Genomic DNA, 13,843 nt, shown 5'->3' with positions numbered 1-13,843 from the left:
ATTCCAGCCTCTCTCAGCCTGTTGCGGACAGTCTGAGCACTGATGGAGGGATTGTGCGTTCCTGGTGTAACTCGGGCAGTTGTTGCCATCCTGTACCTGTCCCGCAGGTGTGATGTTCGGATGTACCGATCCTGTGCAGGTATTGTTACACGTGGTCTGCCACTGCGAGGACGATCAGCTGTCCGTCCTGTCTCCCTGTAGCGCTGTCTTAGGCGTCTCGCAGTATGGACATTGCAATTTATTGCCCTGGCCACATCTGCAGTCCTCATGCCTCCTTGCAGCATGCCTAAGGCACGTTCACGCAGATGAGCAGGGACCCTGGGCATCTTTCTTTTGGTGTGTTTCAGAGTCGGTAGAAAGGCCTCTTTAGTGTCCTAAGTGTCCTTTCATAACTGTGAACTTAATTGCCTACCGTCTGTAAACTGTTAGTGTCTTAACGACCATTCCACAGGTGCATGATCATTTAATTGTTTATGGTTCATTGAACAAGCATGGGAAATAGTGTTTAAACCCGTTACAATGAAGATCTGTGAAGTTCTTTGGATTTTTTTACGAATTATCTTTGAAAGACAGGGTCCTGAAAAAGAGAAGTTTCTTTTTTTGCTGAGTTTTTATGGAATAATTAGACATGTGAAAGCTGTTTTGATGTGTATATATATATATGAATGGCCTTGATGATGACTGCTTGTGTATTGTAATGCCCTGTCTGCTACATATGTTACAGTAAACCATGGTGCATTCTTAAGCATTTTGTTAGAGAGCATGCTGTCTTTAAAACCTACAGTAAACTAAATTAGGAAATGTGACTGGCTTGTCTTTGTGTTTTTACCTGAATAATATATTGCTAAAAAAAGAATTGGTATCAGAGATTTGCAATAGCACCTCTAACAATACAGTGGTGTTTGACTATTTCCAATATTTGTTAAACATCTTATAAATGAAGTCTAGGAGTAATATATTATATGAAATAGAATTCAAGACATTCCTTTAATTCCTTACTCTTTTATTGCCCATAACCTTTCCATCCTGTTATGTAGCTAGCTGCTTTCTCGGTCATCGTCATGGTCTAACAACTTGTGCTCTCTGCGTCTGACCTCCCCCATTCCATCCCCCTTCCACCACTTGTTTTTAAGTAACAGAGTGTCCACGGCGGCGAGGTTTCTCTTTCTGGCCCTGTGCCAGCAGAGTCCATTCCTGGAGAGCTGCCAATCCGGTCATCCCAGTCCTGCTGAGAACACTGTTCTGTTTTTCTTTATACGCCGCCAGCCGTGCCTGACTCATGTTTAGGACGCCCGCCGTTCTACAACATGAAAACAGATCTAGTTAAATGGAATAATCTCCCCATAAATCTTACAAGTAGAATGGCATGGCTCCCAAAGTTTGTAGATTTATTTTTGGTAATACCCTACTGAAGACATACTTTAAAACAGTATACTTGGACATAACAGAATAAATAGTAAAGTTTTACATGTCCCTAAATCTGAGGGTGGTTTTAACCTTCCAGATGTGGAATTGTATCAACTAGAGGAACAATGGGTAGGCTACATATTGAAGATGTGTGTTTTTTAAAATGTAACCTTTATTAACTAGGCAAGTCAGTTAAGAACAAATGTTTATTTACAATGATGCCCTACACCAGCCGAACGCAGACGACGCTGGACCAATTGTGCGCCGCCCTATGGGACTCCCAATCACGGCCAGTTGTGATACAGTCTGGATTCAAACCAGGTTGTCTATAGTGACGCCTCCAGCACTGAGATGCAGTGTCTTAGACCACTGCGCCACTTGGGAGCCCCCAAGTGAGTATGCTCATCCACAGAGTCTTTCACGTGTTTGTTTTCAAAGGATGGAGCTAAGAACATGAACAAATTCATAGTTAAGAACATTATAACAACATGGAAGAAAATGTAACGGAATCTACAAGTATCACTACTCTTGATAGTATCACTGCTCTTGATAGAGCAGTGATACAGTACTATCAAGAGCAGTGATACAGTACTATCAAGAGCAGTGATACTATCAAGAGCATTGATACAGTACTATCAAGAGCAGTGATACAGTACTATCAAGAGCAGTGATACAGTACTATCAAGAGCAGTGATACTATCAAGAGCATTGATACAGTACTATCAAGAGCAGTGATACAGTACTATCAAGAGCAGTGATACAGTACTATCAAGAGCAGTGTGCGGGTTTCACATTTTTCTCATGTTATTCAACTGTTACCATGCACCTGCAACAAAGATAGATAGCTCAGATGTGCAAGTGCCTTTTGAATTTTAAATGTTAGGCAACTTAAAAGTTTTATATCATAACATTTTGACCTGAAAGCTTTTGGACATCAGAGCAACGTTAAGGGAATGCTATTTGAGCCAGAAAAATGTATTCCTATGATATGTAAGATATAGAACACCTTGCAGAAAGCCTATCCAACTGACAATCTCTTAGAAAAAATGTTTGTTTGAACATAAAGATGAGGGCTATGGTAGTGGTGAGGACTATGGTAGTGGTGAGGACTATGGTAGTGGTGAGGGCTATGGTAGTGGTGAGGGCTATGGTAGTGGTGAGGACTATGGTAGTGGTGAGGACTATGGTAGTGGTGAGGGCTATGGTAGTGGTGAGGACTATGGTAGTGGTGAGGGCTATGGTAGTGGTGAGGACTATGGTAGTGGTGAGGGCTATGGTAGTGGTGAGGGCTATGGTAGTGGTGAGGACTATGGTAGTGGTGAGGGCTATGGTAGTGGTGAGGAGCTACTGGTAGTGGTGAGGGCTACTGGTAGTGGTGAGGGCTATGGTAGTGGTGAGGACTATGGTTGTGGTGAGGGCTATGGTAGTGGTGAGGACTATGGTTGTGGTGAGGGCTATGGTAGTGGTGAGGGCTATGGTAGGGATGAGGACTATGGTAGTGGTGAGGACTATGGTAGTGGTGAGGGCTATGGTAGTGGTGAGGGCTATGGTAGTGGTGAGGACTATGGTAGTGGTGAGGGCTATGGTAGTGGTGAGGGCTATGGTAGTGGTGAGGACTATGGTTGTGGTGAGGGCTATGGTAGTGGTGAGGACTATGGTAGTGGTGAGGGCTATGGTAGTGGTGAGGACTATGGTAGTGGTGAGGACTATGGTAGTGGTGAGGACTATGGTAGTGGTGAGGGCTATGGTAGTGGTGAGGGCTATGGTAGTGGTGAGGACTATGGTAGTGGTGAGGACTATGGTAGTGGTGAGGACTATGGTAGTGGTGAGGGCTATGGTAGTGGTGAGGGCTATGGTAGTGGTGAGGGCTATGGTAGTGGTGAGGGCTATGGTAGTGGTGAGGGCTATGGTAGTGGTGAGGGCTACTGTAGTGGTGAGGGCTACTGTAGTGGTGAGGGCTACTGTAGTGGTGAGGGCTACTGTAGTGGTGAGGGCTACTGTAGTGGTGAGGGCTATGGTAGTGGTGAGGGCTATGGTAGTGGTGAGGGCTACTGTAGTGGTGAGGGCTATGGTAGTGGTGAGGGCTACTGTAGTGGTGAGGACTACTGTAGTGGTGAGGGCTACGGTAGTGGTGAGGGCTACTGTAGTGGTGAGGGCTACTGTAGTGGTGAGGGCTACTGTAGTGGTGAGGGCTACTGTAGTGGTGAGGGCTACTGTAGTGGTGAGGGCTACTGTAGTGGTGAGGGCTATGGTAGTGGTGAGGGCTACTGTAGTGGTGAGGGCTATGGTAGTGGTGAGGGCTATGGTAGTGGTGAGGGCTATGGTAGTGGTGAGGGCTACTGTAGTGGTGAGGGCTATGGTAGTGGTGAGGGCTATGGTAGTGGTGAGGGCTATGGTAGTGGTGAGGGCTATGGTAGTGGTGAGGGCTATGGTAGTGGTGAGGGCTACGGTAGTGGTGAGGGCTATGGTAGTGGTGAGGGCTATGGTAGCGGTGAGGACTATGGTAGTGATGAGGACTATGGTAGGGATGAGGGCTATGGTAGCGGTGAGGACTATGGTAGTGGTGAGGGCTACTGTAGTGGTGAGGGCTATGGTAGTGGTGAGGGCTACTGTAGTGGTGAGGGCTATGGTAGTGGTGAGGGCTACTGTAGTGGTGAGGGCTATGGTAGTGGTGAGGGCTACTGTAGTGGTGAGGACTACTGTAGTGGTGAGGGCTACGGTAGTGGTGAGGGCTACTGTAGTGGTGAGGGCTACTGTAGTGGTGAGGGCTACTGTAGTGGTGAGGGCTACTGTAGTGGTGAGGGCTACTGTAGTGGTGAGGGCTATGGTAGTGGTGAGGGCTATGGTAGTGGTGAGGGCTATGGTAGTGGTGAGGGCTATGGTAGTGGTGAGGGCTATGGTAGTGGTGAGGGCTATGGTAGTGGTGAGGACTACTGTAGTGGTGAGGGCTATGGTAGTGATGAGGACTACTGTAGTGGTGAGGGCTATGGTAGTGGTGAGGGCTACTGTAGTGGTGAGGGCTATGGTAGTGGTGAGGGCTACTGTAGTGGTGAGGGCTATGGTAGTGGTGAGGACTATGGTAGTGGTGAGGGCTACTGTAGTGGTGAGGGCTACGGTAGTGGTGAGGACTATGGTAGTGATGAGGACTATGGTAGTGGTGAGGGCTATGGTAGTGGTGAGGGCTACTGTAGTGGTGAGGGCTATGGTAGTGATGAGGACTATGGTAGTGGTGAGGGCTACTGTAGTGGTGAGGGCTACTGTAGTGGTGAGGGCTACTGTAGTGGTGAGGGCTACTGTAGTGGTGAGGGCTACTGTAGTGGTGAGGGCTATGGTAGTGGTGAGGGCTATGGTAGTGGTGAGGGCTATGGTAGTGGTGAGGACTATGGTAGTGGTGAGGACTATGGTAGTGGTGAGGACTATGGTAGTGGTGAGGGCTCTGGTAGTGGTGAGGGCTATGGTAGTGATGAGGGCTACTGTAGTGGTGAGGGCTACTGTAGTGGTGAGGGCTACTGTAGTGGTGAGGGCTACTGTAGTGGTGAGGGCTATGGTAGTGGTGAGGGCTATGGTAGTGGTGAGGGCTACTGTAGTGGTGAGGACTATGGTAGTGGTGAGGGCTACTGTAGTGGTGAGGGCTATGGTAGTGGTGAGGGCTATGGTAGTGGTGAGGACTACTGTAGTGGTGAGGGCTACGGTAGTGATGAGGACTACTGTAGTGGTGAGGGCTATGGTAGTGGTGAGGGCTACTGTAGTGGTGAGGGCTACTGTAGTGGTGAGGACTATGGTAGTGGTGAGGGCTATGGTAGTGGTGAGGGCTACTGTAGTGGTGAGGGCTATGGTAGTGGTGAGGGCTATGGTAGTGGTGAGGGCTATGGTAGTGGTGAGGGCTATGGTAGTGGTGAGGACTATGGTAGTGGTGAGGGCTATGGTAGTGGTGAGGGCTACGGTAGTGGTGAGGGCTACTGTAGTGGTGAGGGCTACTGTAGTGGTGAGGGCTACTGTAGTGGTGAGGGCTATGGTAGTGGTGAGGGCTATGGTAGTGGTGAGGGCTATGGTAGTGGTGAGGGCTATGGTAGTGGTGAGGGCTATGGTAGTGGTGAGGGCTACGGTAGTGGTGAGGGCTACTGTAGTGGTGAGGGCTACTGTAGTGGTGAGGGCTACTGTAGTGGTGAGGGCTATGGTAGTGGTGAGGGCTATGGTAGTGGTGAGGGCTATGGTAGTGGTGAGGGCTATGGTAGTGGTGAGGACTATGGTAGTGGTGAGGACTACTGTAGTGGTGAGGGCTACGGTAGTGATGAGGACTACTGTAGTGGTGAGGGCTATGGTAGTGGTGAGGGCTATGGTAGTGGTGAGGGCTATGGTAGTGGTGAGGGCTATGGTAGTGGTGAGGGCTATGGTAGTGGTGAGGGCTATGGTAGTGGTGAGGGCTATGGTAGTGGTGAGGGCTACTGTAGTGGTGAGGACTATGGTAGTGGTGAGGGCTACTGTAGTGGTGAGGGCTATGGTAGTGGTGAGGGCTACTGTAGTGGTGAGGGCTACTGTAGTGGTGAGGGCTATGGTAGTGGTGAGGGCTACTGTAGTGGTGAGGGCTATGGTAGTGATGAGGACTATGGTAGTGGTGAGGGCTACGGTAGTGGTGAGGGCTACTGTAGTGGTGAGGGCTACTGTAGTGGTGAGGGCTATGGTAGTGATGAGGACTATGGTAGTGGTGAGGACTATGGTAGTGGTGAGGACTATGGTAGTGGTGAGGGCTATGGTAGTGGTGAGGGCTATGGTAGTGGTGAGGGCTATGGTAGTGGTGAGGGCTATGGTAGTGGTGAGGACTATGGTAGTGGTGAGGACTATGGTAGTGGTGAGGGCTATGGTAGTGGTGAGGGCTACTGTAGTGGTGAGGGCTACTGTAGTGGTGAGGGCTACTGTAGTGATGAGGACTATGGTAGTGGTGAGGGCTATGGTAGTGGTGAGGGCTATGGTAGTGGTGAGGGCTACTGTAGTGGTGAGGGCTACTGTAGTGGTGAGGACTATGGTAGTGGTGAGGGCTACTGTAGTGGTGAGGGCTACTGTAGTGGTGAGGACTATGGTAGTGGTGAGGGCTACTGTAGTGGTGAGGGCTACTGTAGTGGTGAGGGCTACTGTAGTGGTGAGGACTACGGTAGTGGTGAGGACTATGGTAGTGGTGAGGACTACGGTAGTGGTGAGGGCTACTGTAGTGGTGAGGGCTACTGTAGTGGTGAGGGCTACTGTAGTGGTGAGGGCTATGGTAGTGGTGAGGACTATGGTAGTGGTGAGGACTACTGTAGTGGTGAGGGCTATGGTAGTGGTGAGGGCTACTGTAGTGGTGAGGGCTATGGTAGTGGTGAGGGCTATGGTAGTGGTGAGGACTATGGTAGTGGTGAGGGCTATGGTAGTGGTGAGGGCTACTGTAGTGGTGAGGGCTACTGTAGTGGTGAGGACTATGGTAGTGGTGAGGGCTATGGTAGTGGTGAGGGCTACTGTAGTGGTGAGGGCTACTGTAGTGGTGAGGACTATGGTAGTGGTGAGGGCTATGGTAGTGGTGAGGGCTATGGTAGTGGTGAGGGCTACGGTAGTGGTGAGGGCTACTGTAGTGGTGAGGGCTATGGTAGTGGTGAGGGCTATGGTAGTGGTGAGGGCTACTGTAGTGGTGAGGGCTATGGTAGTGGTGAGGGCTACTGTAGTGGTGAGGGCTATGGTAGTGGTGAGGGCTATGGTAGTGGTGAGGACTATGGTAGTGGTGAGGGCTATGGTAGTGGTGAGGGCTATGGTAGTGGTGAGGGCTACTGTAGTGGTGAGGGCTATGGTAGTGGTGAGGACTATGGTAGTGGTGAGGGCTACTGTAGTGGTGAGGGCTACTGTAGTGGTGAGGGCTACGGTAGTGGTGAGGGCTACGGTAGTGATGAGGCTGTGGGGAAGGTTGTGTTCGTGGGGATTGTTCTCTGTTTCAGTGCCTGATGATAACGAGTGGAAATATGGGCGGCAGGCCCGGGAGAATCATTACTCCCAGATGACACGGGGTGGGAAAGAACCGGATATTTTTGTGTGTGTGCGTGGGTGGGTGGGTGGAGGACAGTAGCTAGCTACCAGACACTCCAAACTCGCATGTGACAAGACAATTACAGTTCAATCCCCTGCAATTACTCCATCAAAAAGACATCACGTGCTATAAGATATAACAGTAGAACTAGAACACCGACTGATGAATACTTGACAGAAGCTCCTCATAGAGAACCACAGATCCAGGATCATATTATCCTACCCCAGTCCTGAACTTCATCATCAGGGGGAGGGGTGCTCTACAACAATGACAAAAATTCAACAAAAGGGCTCACCAACAAAAACTTACAAAAGGACTAATAATTTGAGGCAGAGAGGAGTACGTTTTTCTTGGTAAGCTCTTTTGGTAACTTCCATAGGTTTTGTGAGGGCAGTGGCCCACAGGGAGAAGTCAGATGTTAAATGCCCAATAAGCTTTAAAATGGACGAGGGGACATGGGGCACCCTGCCCAGTCTAGTACCCACCCTACAACTAGAGGACCTTTAAACACAGTCTAGTACCCACCCTACAACTAGAGGACCTTTAAACACAGTCTAGTACCCACCCTACAACTAGAGGACCTTTAAACACAGTATAATACCCACCCTACAACTAGAGCACCTTTAAACACAGTATAATACCCACCCTACAACTAGAGGACCTTTAAACACAGTCTAGTACCCACCCTACAACTAGAGGACCTTTAAACACAGTATAATACCCACCCTACAACTAGAGGACCTTTAAACACAGTATAATACCCACCCTACAACTAGAGGACCTTTAAACACAGTCTAGTACCCACCCTACAACTAGAGGACCTTTAAACACAGTATAATACCCACCCTACAACTAGAGGACCTTTAAACACAGTCTAGTACCCACCCTACAACTAGAGGACCTTTAAACACAGTCTAGTACCCACCCTACAACTAGAGGACCTTTAAACACAGTCTAGTACCCACCCTACAACTAGAGGACCTTTAAACACAGTCTAGTACCCACCCTACAACTAGAGGACCTTTAAACACAGTATAATACAACTAGAGCACCTTTAAACACAGTCTAGTACCCACCCTACAACTAGAGGACCTTTAAACACAGTCTAGTACCCACCCTACAACTAGAGGACCTTTAAACACAGTATAATACCCACCCTACAACTAGAGCACCTTTAAACACAGTCTAGTACCCACCCTACAACTAGAGGACCTTTAAACACAGTCTAGTACCCACCCTACAACTAGAGGACCTTTAAACACAGTCTAGTACCCACCCTACAACTAGAGGACCTTTAAACACAGTCTAGTACCCACCCTACAACTAGAGGACCTTTAAACACAGTCTAGTACCCACCCTACAACTAGAGGACCTTTAAACACAGTCTAGTACCCACCCTACAACTAGAGGACCTTTAAACACAGTATAATACCCACCCTACAACTAGAGGACCTTTAAACACAGTCTAGTACCCACCCTACAACTAGAGGACCTTTAAACACAGTCTAGTACCTACCCTACAACTAGAGGACCTTTAAACACAGTATAATACCCACCCTACAACTAGAGGACCTTTAAACACAGTCTAGTACCCACCCTACAACTAGAGGACCTTTAAACACAGTCTAGTACCCACCCTACAACTAGAGGACCTTTAAACACAGTCTAGTACCCACCCTACAACTAGAGGACCTTTAAACACAGTCTAGTACCCACCCTACAACTAGAGGACCTTTAAACACAGTCTAGTACCCACCCTACAACTAGAGGACCTTTAAACACAGTCTAGTACCCACCCTACAACTAGAGGACCTTTAAACACAGTCTAGTACCCACCCTACAACTAGAGGACCTTTAAACACAGTCTAGTACCCACCCTACAACTAGAGCACCTTTAAACACAGTCTAGTACCCACCCTACAACTAGAGGACCTTTAAACACAGTCTAATACCCACCCTGCAACTAGAAGACCTTTAAACACAGTCTAGTACCCACCCTGCAACTAGAGGACCTTTAAACACAGTCTAGTACCCACCCTACAACTAGAGCACCTTTAAACACAGTCTAGTACCCACCCTACAACTAGAGCACCTTTAAACACAGTCTAGTACCCACCCTACAACTAGAGGACCTTTAAACACAGTCTAGTACCCACCCTAGAGGACCTTTTAGACACAGTTAAGTGCCACCCCTAGACAATATTAAAACAGTCACTTACAGTACCAGTCAAAACTTTGTACACACCTACTCATTCAAAGGTTTTTCTATATTTGTACTATTTTCTACATTGTAGAATAATAGTGAAGACATCAAAAACTATGAAATAACACATGGAATCATGTAGTAACCAAAAAAGTGTTAATCAAATCTAAATATATTTTATATTTGAGATCCTTCAAAGTAGCCACCCTTTGCCTTGATGACAGCTTTGCACACTAGAAAATAGTAAAATAAATGAAAAACCCTTGAATGAGTAGGTATGTCCAAACTGGTACTGTAAATATTCACACCTCTGAGTCAAAAATATTAAAAATAGTCAAAAATATTCACACCTCTGAGTCAATTAGAATCACCTTTGGCAATGATTACAGCTGTGTGTCATTCTGGGTAAGTCTCTAGGAGCTGTGCACACCTGGATTGTACACTATTTGCACATTATTATTTTTAAGTTCTTCAAGCTCTGTCAAGTTGGTTGTTGATCATTGCTAGACAGAAATGTTCATGTCTTGCCATATATGTTCAAGCCGATTTAAGTCAAAACTGTAACTAGGCCCCTCAGGAACTTTCAATGTCGTCTTGGTAAGGAACTCCAGTGTATATTTGGCTTTGTGTTTTAGGTTATTGTTCTGTTGAAAGGTGAATTTGTCTCCCAGTGTCTGTTGGAATGAAGACTGATCCAGGCTTTCCTCTAGTATTCTGCCTGTGCTTAGCTCTATTCCATTTATTTTTATCCTAAAAAACTCCCGTGCCAATGACAAGCATATCCATAACATGATGCAGCCATCACCATGCTCACTGATGTGTTCTGTTGGATTAGCCCCATACATAACGCTTTGTATTCAGGACATAAAGTTAATTTCTTTGCCATATTTTTAGCAGTTTTACTTCAGTGCCTTATTACAAACATGATACATGTTTTGGAATATTGGTATTCTGTACAGGCTTCCTTCTTTTTACTCTGTTATTTAGGTTGGTATTGTGGAGTAACTATATGTACAATGTTGTTGATCCATCCTCAGTTTTCTCCTATCACAGCCATTAAACTCTCACTGTTCTAAAGTCACCATTGGCTTCATGGTGAAATCCCTGAGCAGTTTCCTTCCTCTCCAGCAACTGAGTTAGGAAGGACGCCTGTATCTTTGTAGCGACTGGGTGTATTGATACACCATCCAAAGTGTCATTAATAACTTCACCATGCTCAAAGGGATATTCAGTGTCTGCCTTTTTTATTTTTACCTAATATAACGATAGGTTGCCTTCTTTGCAAGGCATTGGAAAACTTCCCTGGTCTTTGAATTTGCACATTATTAGCTTGACTGAAGGAGCTTACAGATAATTGTATGTGTCAGGTACAGAGAGGAGGTAGTAATTCAAAAATCATCAGTTAACCACTATTATTGCACACGGAGTCCATGCAACTTATTATGTGACTTGTTAAGCCAGGTCGCAGTTGTAAATGAGAACTTGTTCTCAACTGGCCTACCTGGTTAAATAAAGGTGAAATAAACTAAGCACATTGGTACAACAATGTATTTAGGCCCTCTATAACAAAGGGGTTGAATACTTATTGACTCAAGACATTTCAGCTTTTCGTTTTTTGAAAAACATAATTCCACTTTTACAATATTGCGTGTAGACCAGTGACACAAAATCAACATTTTATCCATTTTATATTCAGTCTGTAACACAACAACATGTGGAAAAAGTCAAGTCGTGTGGATACTTTCTGAAGGCAGCGTATGTAAGTGTCCAAGTGCATGCTGTAGGCTACTGTACATTTATGCTAATTTAACTATCTTACTGTGACTGACAGGACTCAAGGACTCATACATTCCCCCCAAAATGTTCTACTGTCTATCTATGGGGAAATGTAAACACAGATTGCAGTAGCCTAAATTAGATACAAAAATAATACTAAATAAAACAAAAATAATACTAAATAAAACAATCTTAGATAACGCAGTCATTATCAGAGTATTCCAAAACATTTGTCTTAGAATTAAAGATATCAAGTTCCTGTGATGATGTCTGTGCAACACTTCACTATCAAGTGGAAACACACAGAAATGTCTTGTTGAGTGAACTGTCAAGTAGTTGTCATTTTGATAAGTGCACATAAGAGCATGTGCTGTTTGCTGGGTGAAATCCAAACCTCTAAAAAGAAACTCTGCAGTGGTGAGTCATGGTTACCCACAGAAGGAGGGAGGGAGGGAAGGAAGGAGTGAGAGAGGGAAGGAAGGAGAGAGGGTGGGAAGGAGGGAGAGAGGATGGGAAGGAGGGAGAGAAGGAGGGAGGGAGAGAGAGAGGGAGGGTAGGAGGGAGGGAGAGAGGGAGGGTGGGAAGGAGAGAGGGAGGGTGGGTGGGAAGGAGGGTGGGAAGGAGGGAGGGAGAGAGGGTGGGAAGGAGGGAGGGAGGGAGGGAGTGTCTGAAGCCGCAGTCAATCCTTGGTGTCACAACAACAGGTGAGATCATAGACCAGGACATCCAGTATTAATGTCTGAAAGAGGCTCCAGCTGTCAGACTGAGACATCCATTAATCCAGCTGTCAGACTGAGACATCCATTCATCCAGCTGTCAGACTGAGACATCCATTCATCCAGCTGTCAGACTGAGACATCCATTCATCCAGCTGTCAGACTGAGACATCCATTCATCCAGCTGTCAGACTGAGACATCCATTCATCCAGCTGTCAGACTGAGACATCCATTCATCCAGCTGTCAGACTGAGACATCCATTAATACTATTCCTTTATTCAATTCCAGCCATTACAATGAGCCAGTCCTCCTATAGCTCCTCCCACCAGCCTCATTTGCCACACATACACACACACACACACACACACACCGACCTGCATATTCAGTGACTGTTGCTGAGGGGGAGTATATCATTTTAAACACACACACAAGCACAGTACACACATCACTGATAGTTGCTTTGGGGAAGTACAGAATCCACCCTGTCTATTTCCCTATGGTAGTGTAGAGGCTCTGGTGAGGGCTATGGTAGTGTAGAGGCAATGGTAGTGTAGAGGCTCTGGTGAGGGCTATGGTAGTGTAGAGGCAATGGTAGTGTAGAGGCTCTGGTGAGGGCTATGGTAGTGTAGAGGCAATGGTAGTGTAGAGGCTCTGGTGAGGGCTATGGTAGTGTAGAGGCAATGGTAGTGTAGAGGCTCTGGTGAGGGCTATGGTAGTGTAGAGGCAATGGTAGTGTAGAGGCTCTGGTGAGGGCTATGGTAGTGTATAGGCAATGGTAGTGTAGAGGCTCTGGTGAGGGCTATGGTAGTGTAGAGGCAATGGTAGTGTAGAGGCTCTGGTGAGGGCTATGGTAGTGTAGAGGCAATGATAGTGTAGAGGCTCTGGTGAGGGCTATGGTAGTGGTGAGGGCTATGGTAGTGGTGAGGGCTATGGTAGTGGTGAGGGCTATGGTAGTGGTGAGGACTATGGTAGTGGTGAGGCAATGGTAGTGTAGAGGCTCTGGTGAGGGCTATGGTAGTGGTGAGGACTATGGTAGTGGTGAGGCAATGGTAGTGTAGAGGCTCTGGTGAGGGCTATGGTAGTGGTGAGGACTATGGTAGGGATGAGGACTATGGTAGTGGTGAGGACTATGGTAGCGGTGAGGACTATGGTAGCGGTGAGGACTATGGTAGCGATGAGGACTATGGTAGTGGTGAGGACTATGGTAGTGGTGAGGACTATGGTAGCGGTGAGGACTATGGTAGCGGTGAGGACTATGGTAGCGGTGAGGACTATGGTAGCGGTGAGGACTATGGTAGCGGTGAGGACTATGGTAGGGATGAGGGCTATGGTAGTGGTGAGGGCTATGGTAGTGATGAGGGCTATGGTAGGGATGAGGGCTATGGTAGTGGTGAGGGCTATGGTAGTGGTGAGGACTATGGTAGTGGTGAGGACTATGGTAGTGGTGAGGGCTATGGTAGTGATGAGGACTATGGTAGTGGTGAGGGCTATGGTAGGGATGAGGGCTATGGTAGTGGTGAGGGCTATGGTAGTGGTGAGGGCTATGGTAGTGGTGAGGGCTATGGTAGCAGTGAGGGCTATGGTAGGGATGAGGACTATGGTAGCGGTGAGGGCTATGGTAGCGGTGAGGGCTATGGTAGTGGTGAGGGCTATGGTAGCGGTGAGGACTATGGTAGCGGTGAGGGCTATG

The sequence above is a fragment of the Salmo salar genome, chromosome 14 (assembly GCF_965601325.2).
Source record: "Salmo salar chromosome 14, fSalSal1, whole genome shotgun sequence".
Taxonomy (NCBI): domain Eukaryota; kingdom Metazoa; phylum Chordata; class Actinopteri; order Salmoniformes; family Salmonidae; genus Salmo; species Salmo salar.
Note: the sequence above shows the minus strand (reverse complement) of the source record.